Raw genomic sequence first — 13,723 nt, forward strand, 5'->3', positions numbered from 1 at the left:
TTTTTTTCTTCAGTCAATATTTACTTCATTTTTTTTCTTTAACTAGTTGATGTAGGATGTTACTTAGACTGATTTTCAAATTTTGAACCATTCTCTCATTGTGGGAACAAATACAACTTCATTGTTGTATTTTATTTTTGCCATATATTGTAGGATTCAATTATTTAGAATTTTGATGAAGAATTTTGCATTTATTATCATGGGTAATATTGAGTGATATTCCTTCTTTGTTATATATTTGTACCTGGTTTTGATATTACACACTGCCTTTGAATCTATTCTGACTGATAGAGACCCTGGAGGACAGAGTATAACTGTCCCCATGAGGTTCCAAGATTTTGACTGTCGATGGAGCAGAAAGCCTCATCTTTCCCCCATGCAGTGATGGTGATTTCAGACTGCTGATCTTGCTGTTACAGCTTAATGAGTAATGCACTCTCCCACCAGGACTCCTGGATTTGATATTAGGATACAGCTGTCTTCACAGAATGAATTAGGAAATATTCCCTCTGCTCTTGCTTTCTGAAAGAGATTATAGAGTATTTATATCATTACTATTTTTAAAGTAAGTCTACTAGAATCCACTAGCATTTAAAGAGTATATTAGACAATCACTGTGTTTAATATCAAAATGCCTCCTAAATGCATTGAATTTTGGAAAAGGAATGAAAATAAGCACCTTTTAAAACTTTCTCTTCCATTTATATATATATATCAATAATTCTATAAATTACAAATATTTGAATATATTTATAATGTGAGTACAGGAATTCATTTAAATCACATATATAAAAAATATTTATCTAGTTGGGTAATTCCACTATGTTTACTTTTCTGGGTATTGTGGAGTTTAGAACTAGGTAATATAACCTTCCTTTCCCTGATTCTTGCAAAGCTTGTGATAGTATCCTTTCCTCCCCTTTTGTCTCCTTCATTCCTTCCTTCCTCTCAGTACTCTGGCTTTCTATCACAAGGCAGAGGATGGTCGCAATAAAAATGTCTGCCCAAAGGATTACTGGCCTTTGAAATACCCAAAGACCTGCTTTTGAATTATTGACTCTCAACTCAGTTCTCATAGGAGAGTGAAACTGACTTTTAAAAGTGTTTAGTGCTTTTTTATTGTTAAATTGGCTCAGCCTCCATAACACACCATCACAGATTAATGTGGAGAAAGTAGGAACAGTTATCCATAAATGTGATATAAATTGAGCAGATAACTTAAGCTGCCATCTACACTCCAAAGAGGGAAACACTATATGATACAGAAATTGAGGGAAATGCTGAATTATATACCATTTGTGTACATTATATTAGTATATACAAATAACACCATACTGTATCACATAACAATACTGATGTTGTCAGATGTCACCAAGTCATTTCCAACTCTGGATGAACCCACATGTGCAGAATAGAACTGTGCTTTGGGATTTTCAAGGCCATGATTTTTGGGAAGCAGATCACCAGGATTGCCTTTAGGTTACTCCGTGTTGATTGTAAATGACAAACTCTTAGCTAGTATTCAATTGCTTTCTCAGTATAATACAATAAGATATGATGTAACATGTTGTGAAATAATAAGACATACAAAAATAATAGATGACGTTTATCTTTAACATGGAGTCTTTTACAGCCTCATAACCATCTGATCCCATATTCCCATAATTTTTAACTAAAATGTCCATCCGTATTTCTTTTTGCACTTCAGTTACAACATCCACCTTGTGGTCAGAGGGCGTGAGGAATACTCCTGTGACAGGGGGATAACGCAGTTGTTGTCTCTGTACAATGCGTTCTTCTCATGGCTAGCATCCTAACTAGATTCAGGTTTCTTCTGAAAGCCTCTTTATCACAAGTGAATATTCTAAGAAGTATTTCTTTTTACTCTATAATTTTCTTACATCTGACCATAAATCACCTGGCTTACAGACCTGACCAGCATTCAAGAAATCACGCACATTCTGATTTAACTCGTCCATTGCAATTCCCCGATGTGTCATAGCTGATCCCACTGCCTCTTTGTGTTTCCTATTTGATTCCACCTTCCTTCCTATCCCCCTGAATATTGCCCATGGGCTAGTGCTGCCCTCCTGAAATGAAATAGTTGAATATTGGTATATGGAGGAGACTTCTGTTCTAGACATGACTGCTGTTTGCATGCTCCATGAGTTCACTGGACTAATTGTTTCCATGTGTCTTTCAAATTCCATCATTCTTCCTACCTCTGAAAGGGAAGAGCCGAAGAGTTGGATCTTGTGCTGTTCACATCAAATAAGGGTAAGATTTTAATTTTTTCCACTGATATTCCCACAACTTTCAAGAACACTTAGAATAAAATGTCTGCTCAAACACATTTGTTGAATGAACAATCAAAGTCTTAAGCTATTTGTAAAATATATAATGTTTTAGGGAAAAGATGATATCAGAAGATTGAAAAGCTAGACAGTTTGAGCATCAAAGAGATTATTGAGCACATGAGATTCAAAAACATGAGATACACAGATGAGAATATGGATTACTTAATTGTTTCAAATAGAAATGACAGTATATCCCTTAAACTGTTGTTAACAGCTATGGCAGAGTTTGCAATGCTCTTTTCTCTTTCCCAGTAGTTTCAGCTGCTCCATGGAACCAGTAAACCACACTCATGTTCCAGAATTCATCCTTCTGGGGCTTTCTGAGGAGGTAGAGCTGCAGCCCTCCTCTTTGCACTGTTCCTCTCCATGTACCTGGTCACCTTCACTGGGAACCTGCTCATCATCCTGGCAATCGCCACAGACTCCCACCTCCACACACCCATGTACTTCTTCCTCTCCAACCTCTCCTTTTCTGACATTTGTTTCACCTCCACCACTATCCCAAAGATGCTGATGAATATCCAGATGCAGAACAAAGTCATTACATATGAAGACTGCATCACCCAGATGTACTTTTTCGTGCTTTTTACGGCCTTAGACATCTTCCTATTGACAGTTGGCCTATGACCGGTTTGTGGCCATCTGTCACCCACTACACTACATGGTCATCATGAACCCAAGATTCTGTGGCCACCTGCTTCTGGCCTCCTGGGTATTATCGCTCCTGGACTCTCTGTTAAATAGTTTATTGGTTTTGCGACTATCTTTTTGTACAGAATTAGAAATCTCCCATTTTTTCTGTGAACTTAATCAGGTCGTCCAAATTGCTTGCTCTGACACCTTCCTCAATGTCTTAGTCATGTATTTAGCAAGTGGACTTCTGGCTGTTGTTCCATTCACTGGGATCCTTTTCTCTTACATGAAGATTGTGTCCTCCATTTTGAAAATTTCATCAGCTGAGGGCAAATATAAAGCCTTTTCCACGTGTGGGTCTCACCTCTCCGTGGTCTCCTTGTTCTATGGTACAGGTCTTGGGATTTATCTCAGTTCTGATGCTATTGAAAACTCCAGGGCCACTGCAATCGCCTCAGTGATGTACACTGTAGCCACACCCATGCTGAATCCTTTTATCTATAGTCTTAGAAATAAAGACATAAAGCAAGCCCTAAGAAAACTTTTCAGCTGAGGAACATCCTATATAACAGAAACTCATCCTTAAGTTCAGAGAGCTATTTTTGAAAAACAAATTTCAAAAGGATAAAAGTCGGTATGATACTTTCCTCAGTCCTTTATGTGCTTATGTATATAAATCAATCTCCTTAATATCTAAGACATAATAGAAAAATTGAAGACATAATATGAAATTGCTTCCTGCATATTTTTAAATGTATTTACTTTAATCATGTCATCCCTTCAATGGCCAGTTTTTTCAGGTGCCTTCAGCTTTCATTGGGAAATAGATTTTCATCACTAGATGTAGAAGAATAGCATGCATTCATCACATAGGGCCAGTGGTCATTGTCATCCTGATCCATTAAAAACTGGGACAGAGATACTCTGATTCCCATTTTCAAAAATGTTTTGAAATGTGATTACATCTGACATGACACCTTCAACCCCCCTGGTTTATTTTCTTTACACTGAAGTCCTGTTGAATATTTTAAGCATGAAGTCTATAAGCTTGTTCTGAATAAACTATGAAAAGCAAAAAGGTGGTATGTTCAAATATTGGAAACGGCTTCCAGACCACACTGGAAACAGACCAGCTGAGCACGCGAACGCCTGTTCTATCCTCTAAGAGATGGCGGAATCCGTGAGACCGATGTCACTGACTTCCTGGACATGACTAACTTTTTGCAGTGCAGAGAGTGGGAATTGTTGTTGTAATTGTTGGTTCAAGACCAGTAGTTACAAGACCTCCCTTGACCTCCATTTGTTTAGCAATGGTATGCATATCCCTTCTTGGCTTCAATGATACTAATGAAAATTTGTCTTTATAATTACAAAAGAAACCATTGCTCTCCAAATATGTTTGACCACAAAAGTATTTTCACCAAAATATCTGCCTCACTTTTGCTCTTGAGTTACTCCCTGAAGCCTGATCAGCATCTCCAGTAATCACAGGTGAATCTCTCTGTCTTTATCATTCTGGAAATTACAACTCCCTATATTTCTCTGCACACAAGAAGCAGCTCTGTTGAGTTAAGCTTTGGACTACTTGAAAGGTTGGATTTTCAAAACTATTCACTGCTCAGAGGGAGAAAGATGAGACAATATGTGTACAGCTTTGTTTATTTCCATGTCTTATACTGTTCAATGTCTCCCTTCATCCACTTTTCTGTTGTCCGTCTACCAGAGAGGGGGTTATATGTAGATCATTGTGATCAGTGCCTCCTTTCTCCCACAATTCCTCTTCCCTTACTGGCATTTCTCCTCTCATTATTGGTCCTGAAGGGTTTATCTGTCCTGGATTGCCTGTATTTTCAGTATACATCCTAAGCTCTGTCCCCGTGTACAGCCTCTGGTCTAGCCGGATTTGTAGTGTAGAATTGGGAACCTGATGGTGGGCGGGGTGGGGTGGGAGGGGAGGAATCATTAAAGAACTACAGGAAAGTTGTATGTCCTGCTGGTGCTTTACTCCACCCTGACTGGATCATCTCTTCCTTGTGACTTTTTTGTGAGACTGTTGTCCACTTGTCTGTATATTGGCTTTGTGTCTCAGATCCACGTTCCCTCTCATTTCTATGTTTTAATTCCAATATATACAATTAGTTCATGATTTCTTTAAAATGAATGCTTTGTGGAGCTTGAAGGGAGTGTTTGATAAAACCAAAAAAAGCCCAAAATACCTCACTGTTATGGTGTCAGTACCAGCTCAGCAGCTCCATAGGACAGGATTAAATAGCCTCTGTAGCTTCTCAGACCTGGAATTCTCTACAGGAGTAGAAAGTCCCATCTTTCACCTGTGGACCAGCTGGTGGTTTCAAACGGCTCTCCTTGAGGAGCGCAGTCTAACTCTGCCACACATTCTTAGATAGTCTTATTTTAGGAAAAATAATACTGTGGAAAAATATATAACATAAAATTAACCATTTAAAACATTTTGAAAACTACTCCTTGAGATATTATCAAGTCTTGCAGAGTGGATAGTAAGTTTATTTTTTTTAATTTACACAGTTTATTTCCACTCATCCATTGCTAACCTCATAACGTACCTGCTGTCCCTTATGCCGTTTCCTCCTGTGTTCCCATTTCCATTCCTCCTTCTCTGTCAGCCGTTCTTACTTTAGGATCTTAAACTGTTAGTTTTTCTAATATGGGGGGAGTTTAATTCCAGTTCTTATGGGTCACACCGGGCTATAATCTTGGTGGTATCACCAGTCTCTCTCCAACCAATAAGCATTATAATTTTGAGTTCTGTTCCACACTCTTCTCACACTTCTATAGTAATTAATATAATGGATAATTTATGTTAGTACTTTCCAGGTTGGGCATTTTCAGAGGACTTCTGTGTTGGTTTAAGGAAACCATCCTACTCTCAAGAAAATGGAGATAATATTTTCAAGGTCCCTTGGTCCACCGGTCTGTTTCCACGTGTTTTTCAGTTTCCATCACTTTTATTTTCTCTGGATGGAAAGAGAGAAATATTTCCACATGATATGCCTGCTTATGAGGACATATGATTCCAGCTGCTAAATACCAAATCAGAACACAGAGAATTGTGTTTGCTCACTCTGCTCTGCCAGTTGACCTTGGTGAGTCCAACCTGATGGTTCTGATCCCCCAGGCTCAGGGTCTTCTTTCCTCAAGGTGTTTGTTTCTAAGAGGTTTCCATAATTTTACTCTATCATGTCCCTATATGTTTCATCAAAGAAGGAAAGTCTTTGCCCAAAAGAGAACCACCCCTCCTAGGAGAGAAAGTTAAAGGTATTCTGAGCTTGGTGTGTTCACGATAGGAATCACCGGGATTCACTTGCTGAGTGGGAGTAGGGGAAATGCAGCAATGAAAAGAGGCCTGACTTGGGCATATTGCATTATTTCCTGGTCCTCATAGACTACCCATGAGAGATGCACAAGGTGAGAGATAACTTAAGGACTTGCTGGACCAAACTTTAAAAAGTACAGTCCACATTTAAAGATATATTTGTAACAATGGTTAAATACACTTGCGTATATTTTCTCTCTCAAATCTATAAGTATTCATGGTACATGCCAAGAGTCCTAGACCTGTCAATAAACACCCTTATTTCACTAGTAAATCACAGGGTATTTGGGACATTTCAAGGTGAAAAGACATGCTGAGGGGGTTATGGACAGATTTTTTAAAAAGGAAATTTTTTCGCTATTTGCATTTGGGACTAATGCTAGAATAATTTGGCATGTGAAAGGAACCCACTGCTCTAGGATTCAACTGTTAAAGGGCGCCTGTGAGCAGGCTGATATGCTTACCAGGTGACCAGATGGAACCACTTGTTGAGTGCAAGTGAGACAAATTGAGCAATCAAGAGATGGGCTGAGCCTTTTCTCTGACACCCGTGGGCCTGGTTCATAGGGACCAGAGGAGAAATTGAGAGCAGGCTGACTGGTCTAAAGTTCATGTCCTAGCATAAGAGGGATAGGGTTGCTGAGGATTCGTGATGGCACCCACGTTCTAAAGGCAAGGCAGACGATGGGGCATCCTGGTGCAGCTAAGTGAAGCAACCCACATTGAGTTCAACTGAATCTGACAAGATGAAGAGCAGATGTTTGAGCCTGTGAACTGGTGCATATTGCGAAGGACTTTATAGATGGCCTGCTCAGATTTGACTTTGCTTATGGATGCAGACGTCATAAGGTTCCAACTTGAATGCAGAGTCTTCACATCACAGATTAGCATTGTCTCCTCAGAGCATTGGGTTGATAAAAGATGGCAGCACAGAAATTGGATACCCAAAATGCAGGGATAAAGGCATGAAGTAGTTGGCTTACAACTTTCATAGGTGGGGGAGTGTGTTCATAGGATTATGAGGTAGGGGATCCCATAAGTGTAGAATGTTTACATTTTGTTCACTCATAGAATGTTATATTTAAATGAGGATGACACATTTTCTAATTGTGTACATTTTCCATTTATCCTGTGAGATACAGATACACTTATATTATTGTTTGTTTGAAAATTCTATATTAGTGGTTCTCAACCTGTTGGTTGTGAACCCTTTGTGCTTTGAATGACCATTTCACAGAGGTCGCCTATGACCAATGGAAACACTGTTCCTCTATCCGTCTGTAGGCGGTTCCGTCCACATGCAGATATACTCATATATGAGTGTCTCATATGATAACATCATCGCACCAGCTCCATCATATATACCTTTTACAAAAAAAGGTGTATGTGACAGGTTTGGCGCCATAATGTACTTATGTGGACCAGTCACACAGGTGTAGAGGGCTGCTACTGTGTTGAGAGAAGCCACTGTGTAGAAAGCAGTTGTTGTGTTGAAAGCAACTACTCTATTAAAAGCAGCTACTGTGTTGAAAGCAGCAGGATTAGAGGTAAAACAACATGTCATGAATAATAAATACTGGGTAAAATAAAATCATGTACTGTAAAATCATCAACTACTGATATGTACGTGTGTATATATATATGATTTGAACTTAATCCTGATGCTGATTGGAGTTTTTACATTCAGCTGTGGTTGATGTGGATACTGCCCCCTTGTGATAGTACAGGTATGATTAAAAAAAAACTACACAAAGAACGGTAAATCGTAGGAAACTTTAATGAACTGCATTGATTAACTGTGCCACGCATCATGTTTTGTATTACGAAAGCTATTGTTATATATTATTTTCATTAGCAAACCATCCCCTGACAAGGGATCATGTAGAGAAGTATGTTAAGAAAAGAAAATAAAGTGAGGATTTGTTACGGTATGGTGTTACCTCAATAATTACAGCAGGAATTGAGAAAGCACAATGTGTAATTTGTGTGAAGTTCTATCAGCTGATTCTACAAAGTCAAAGAAACTAAAATGCCATTTTGATAGCAAGCATGTGAGCTTTGCTGGCCAGGAAACCAACTATTTAGAAGCAACGGTGATGGATTCAAGAAAGCCAGACTTGACACTGGTGGCAAGTACCACAAACCAAACGTAGCAGCCGTTGAAACTTCATATTTGATGGCACTCAGAATTGCTAGGGATATGAAACCTCCCAGCATTGGTGAGGATTTGCTGTTGCCAGCGGCCCAAGACATTGTTCAAGTTATGATTGGAGACAAATTTGTTACAAAATTGAGTGCACTGTCTGCAGAAGAATAGATGACATGTGTGCTGATATTTTTGATCAAGTAATCCAGGAAATTAAATCTGCTCCACTTCCAATAATTAGTACCCAGCTTTTTGATATTGCACAATGTTCCCAGTTACTGGTTTACATGAAGTATATTAATGATGGTGCTGATATAGATGAGTTTCTTTTTTTCACACCTTTGTAACGACAACTACCACACATGATGTATTTGACACAGTTGGTTCATTCTTGAAAGAGCATAAGATCTCTTGGGAAAAGGTTTGTGGTGTTTGCACAGATGGTGCTCCAGCTATACTAGGAAGTTGATCTGGATTTCAACGTTTGCTACTGAATGAGTCACCAAAAGTCACTGGAACTCATTGTATGGCTCATTGCAAATATTAGCAATGAAGATGCTGCTACCAGAGTTACAAGAAGTAATGAAAAGTGTGATAAGCTCCTTGAATTTTGAAAAGGCAAACACCTTAAACAGCCAACTGTTGTCGCAACTGTGCATGAGTTGGATGTGCCGATTAATGCTTGGCTATTTCACACTGAAATGAGATCGTTGTCAAGAGAAAAAGTCTTAAAATGTGCTTTTGAGCTTCATGATGAACTCAAAATGTTTTCATATCAGAATTCCAGGGTTCTGACTGCCATCAGCATATCTCCATGTGACTCGTGGTCAGTAATGTCTCACTGGGAGTGAGCATGGGTCCCATCTCCAGCAAGCTATTTTTCTCCTTAGCACTTCCAAATGAGGTCATAATGCTGTGATCTGATTGACAGGCTAAACTCCACCCCTTTACTCTTAAGTCTCAAATTGAAAACAAATTATGTAACTACCACACTCAATTTCCTGACACAATCACTGAAGACAAAATGGGTGCATAGGCAAATATGATGAAGAAAGCTGATGGTGTCTGGCTAGCAAAAGCTACAACAACTGTGCTCTTAAAAGTTTAAAGATAAACAAGCAGCCAACTGGCTGAGCAGCAACAAAACCCACATGGATGAAGCACAACTGCCTGGTGATCATGAGTTGTCAGTGGGATCAAGTATTGGGCATCAAGGAGCCAGAACAAAAACATTATATCCATGTGAATGAGGGAGAGGGTGGAGTGGAAACCCATAGCTCATCTGTAGACAATTGGACACCCTTTTACAGAAGGGTCATAAGTTTGAGATGAGTCAGTTAGGGTGCAGTATAGCGCTGATGAAACATACCACTTTCCTCTATTTCTTTAATGCTTCTTCCCACCACAATCATGACCCCAATTCTACCTAGCAAATTTGGCTAGACCAGAGTATGTACACTGATAGAGATAAGAGCTCACAGCACAGGGAATCTAATACAGATAAACCCTCAGGACCAATAATTAGAGTAGCAATACCAGAAGGCTAAGGGGAAAGTGGGAGAAGAAAGGGGGAACCTATCCCAATGATCAGCATATAACCTCTGACCAGGGGGACAAACAACAAAAAAAGTTGGTCATGGTGTAAGACATAAAAAAATAATAATTTATAAATTATCAAGGGTTCACGAGGGAGGATAAGGTAAGGAAGGGGAAATGAGCTGATATCAAGGGCTCAAGTAGTAAGAAACTTGTAAAAACAATGAAGGCAACATATGTAAATATGTGCTTGACACATGGATATATGGATTGTGATAAGAGGTGTAATAGCCTCCAATAAAATAATTTTTAAATTATGACACTTCTCTGAATGTAGGAGTTAAACAATTCCAGGAAGGCATAAAATGTACATTTGAAAAATGTTGTATATAAAAATGATTTAAAAAATGATTGTGTGTATATGAACAATGATATTTTACTTTATTTGGGACTCATTGGCCATAACCTCTCATTTTGTTCTTTCTGGAAGACCACATAAAAACTAAAAAAAATTTTAATTGTTATTTCAAGAGGAAAAGCACTCATGGAGATGTGCCATGGGCCACAGTCATATGACAAATTAATGGACTTATTTCTGCTGCCTTGTAAGCACAGTTTCTTCTATCTCAGAGCAGAAAATCTGAATGACATGCTCTAGATTAGTTTATTTTTAATTGGGTGGTAGGCTTGTAAACGTGAACAAACATTATGAAAATTGATATGGCAATATTCAACACAACTGAAAATAAAAACACCAGACAACCCAGCAATACTCTGCTGAGTAGATACCTGAAAGAAGTAACAACACAAACAGATATATGCTTTCCTATGTTTATCACTGAGAATTCATAATAAACTGGTAATAGCTCAAATGTCCATCATTGGAAGAATTGATAAAGAAACTGGTACATAAAAACAATGGAATACTGTGTATCCAAAAAACAGTGATGAATCCATGAAAGTCCTGATGATGGATGAACTGGAAAACCATGAAACTGAGTAGTTAGTCAATCACTAAAAAAAGAACTATTGTATGGGCCAGCAATGAAGATGAAGGGAGACTTCTGTTCTCAGGTCAGGTGATCTTTGAATCCACTCGGAGTCTGACTAATGCTCACAGTCTATGTATCATGCAATCATTTGTCCATCTTTGTAACCACTTTGACAGAGGTCTTCCTTAGATGCGGTCAGTTACTTATGTTGAAGAGAGAAGGAGACAAGTCATCGCCTGTCATATGACATGGTTCTGCGATCACCCCAAATCAACAGACACTCCTACCAGGCTGCTCAGAAAACCTCAGTGGGGATTTAAGTAGAGAAGGTCAGGTAGGTCTGTGTTGGTGAAGGGAATCACACATCTGTCAGTGAGCGACCTAGAGGGGAAATCTGCCATTGATAAAAGTGATTAACATTTCTCATAGAAATCTTTCCCCATCACCACCACCCAAAATAAGAATATGCCAAGTATTATTTTTCTAATTGGCCATTTTTGAACAAGTTTGTATCCAGCTTTTGGTAACCCAGGAGTATAAACTCTGTCCTTTTAAGGTTCACAAGAACAGCATCCTTCACAGATCACAACAGGTTCTCATTAGAAACTCCCACTCAGTAAACTGGACTGTGTCTTAAACTCACCTGCAGTGCATTTCAGAAACTGAACGACCCTCTTGGATTAAGGCACTACTGTGAGAAGAGCAGATGGATAGCAGGTCAGCAAGGCCATGGAGTATTTCAGACTCTCTACTTTAATGACATCTCTGAATCAGCTAGCAGGCGTGGTTCTTCTTTGTTGAATGTACATTATTGATTGACTTATGTCCAACCCTAAGTTTTGCAAAAGTATTGTCCAATCACTTGAATATTGGATCTGTACAGGTCAACAATATATCCACCTATGTATTTTGGTCCAAAAGCTGTCCAGTGCATGTATACTTTTTTTTTCTAGAGTATTTGAAATTCTGCTACCTTAGCGAAATATTAATTTATCAATATACGTATCATATACCCTAGAGGGGTGATTTATATTGTTACCATTTGAAGGCTAATCGTGTTTCTCAAATGAACCTCTACCACTTGTATACCATATTGTGGTGACTTGTGTGTTGTTGGAAGACAAGTCACTGAAATTTCAAAAGCCAAGCTGAACGGGTTTCTCTCAGGGGAGCTTCCAAACTGGGAATAGAACACAAGGAAGGTAGCAGCTGTCCACTTCAGAGAAACTGACCACTAAACCCCTTACGCACAGCATCAAGATACTGTCAGACACTGAAGTCCTAATAAACAGAAGGAGAACTTTGTCAGACAGAGTGTCAGAAGATGAGCCCCTCAGGTCAGAGGGCACTCAGAACGTGACAGAGGAAGAGCTGCCTTCTCCACGTAGAGTCGTCTCCATTGCCAGGGACGGTGTCAACGCTGCAGAGCAAAGCCTTCCAGTGCTTCATTGGCTGATTGGGCATGACTCAAAATGAGAAACTAAATGCCTGAAAAAATAACCTAAGACTCAGAACTTGGAATGTATGAAGCAAGAATCTAGGGAATTAGGAAGTCATAAAATAAGTAACGGAACATAAAATGATAGAGATCGTAGACGTAAGGAGCTGAAATGGGCCGTTTACAATAAAAAAATCATACGGTTCACTACGCCAAGAATGACACCTTCATGAGGAAAGGTGTGAATTCATTGTCAGAAAGGATCTCTCTTCCTTTTTAATCGACATTATTTTATTGTGGCTCTTACAGCGCTTATAACAATTCATGTATCAATGTATCAAACACATTATACATATGTCACCATTATCCTTTTCCAAACATTTTGTTTCTACTTGAGTCCTTGGTGTCAGCTCCTCTTTTCCCTCCCTCCCCAGTCCTTCCACCCTCCTGACACCTTGATAATAATAATTTGTTATTATTTTCATAACTCACGCTGTCTGCTGTCTCCCTTTACCAACATTCCTGTTGTCGGACCGCCTGGGGTGGTGGTGGTATTATTGATCATTGTGATCGTTTGCCCCTCTGAAAGGACATTTCAAGATCTATCTTGAAGTGCAATGCTATCTGTGATAGGATTATATTTATCCCTCTTCAAGGAAATCAAACAATACAACTAATGTTCAAAAATATACACCAACCAGGAGAGCTAGTGGTGAAGAAATTGAAGGATTCTGTCAATGCTCCCAGTATGAAATGGATAAACATGCAATTTAGAATGATTCATAATTATTGTCTAATTGGATATTTAATATAAATGGAAGTACATGATATATGGCCTTTGGTGTCCCCTCCCACACCCCACACAGGCCAATAGAACACTGGTAACACTGAGGTTTAACACTCATGTGGGTGCTTGAATGCATTCTCAGTGGGGACAAGACCGGTCATATCTTGATATCTATAACTGCCTATTTATCCATCTATCTATGTATCTGTAACACACATTTTCAAGTGTGAGAAATCCCCTTGATACATATTATTTTTCCTATCTCTATCTCTGTATCTCCATAGCCATATAGATGGATGGAGAAGTGAGTAAGCACAATCTGAGTCAAATCTGTGGGTCAGATGTTTAACTGGAGTCTTAAAATAACCCAGTAACTGCTGTGGTTGGCCAACCAGGAAGCAAGAAGACCACCCAGGAAGCAGGAAGACCACAGACTGGTGCAGGTAGAGGCAGAAAATGTCAAGTTCAACAGGTCAGGCTTC

At 39.0% G+C, this 13,723-nt stretch overlaps 1 pseudogene; it reads left to right on the forward strand.

Annotated features, from left to right (window-relative positions):
* The first annotated feature begins 2,625 nt into the window (after positions 1–2,625).
* On the forward strand, positions 2,626–3,543 carry LOC142452863 (olfactory receptor 7A17-like; annotated as a pseudogene).
* Positions 3,544–13,723: the final 10,180 nt, after the last annotated feature.

Source organism: Tenrec ecaudatus, chromosome 1, assembly GCF_050624435.1.
Source record: "Tenrec ecaudatus isolate mTenEca1 chromosome 1, mTenEca1.hap1, whole genome shotgun sequence".
Classification (NCBI taxonomy): domain Eukaryota; kingdom Metazoa; phylum Chordata; class Mammalia; order Afrosoricida; family Tenrecidae; genus Tenrec; species Tenrec ecaudatus.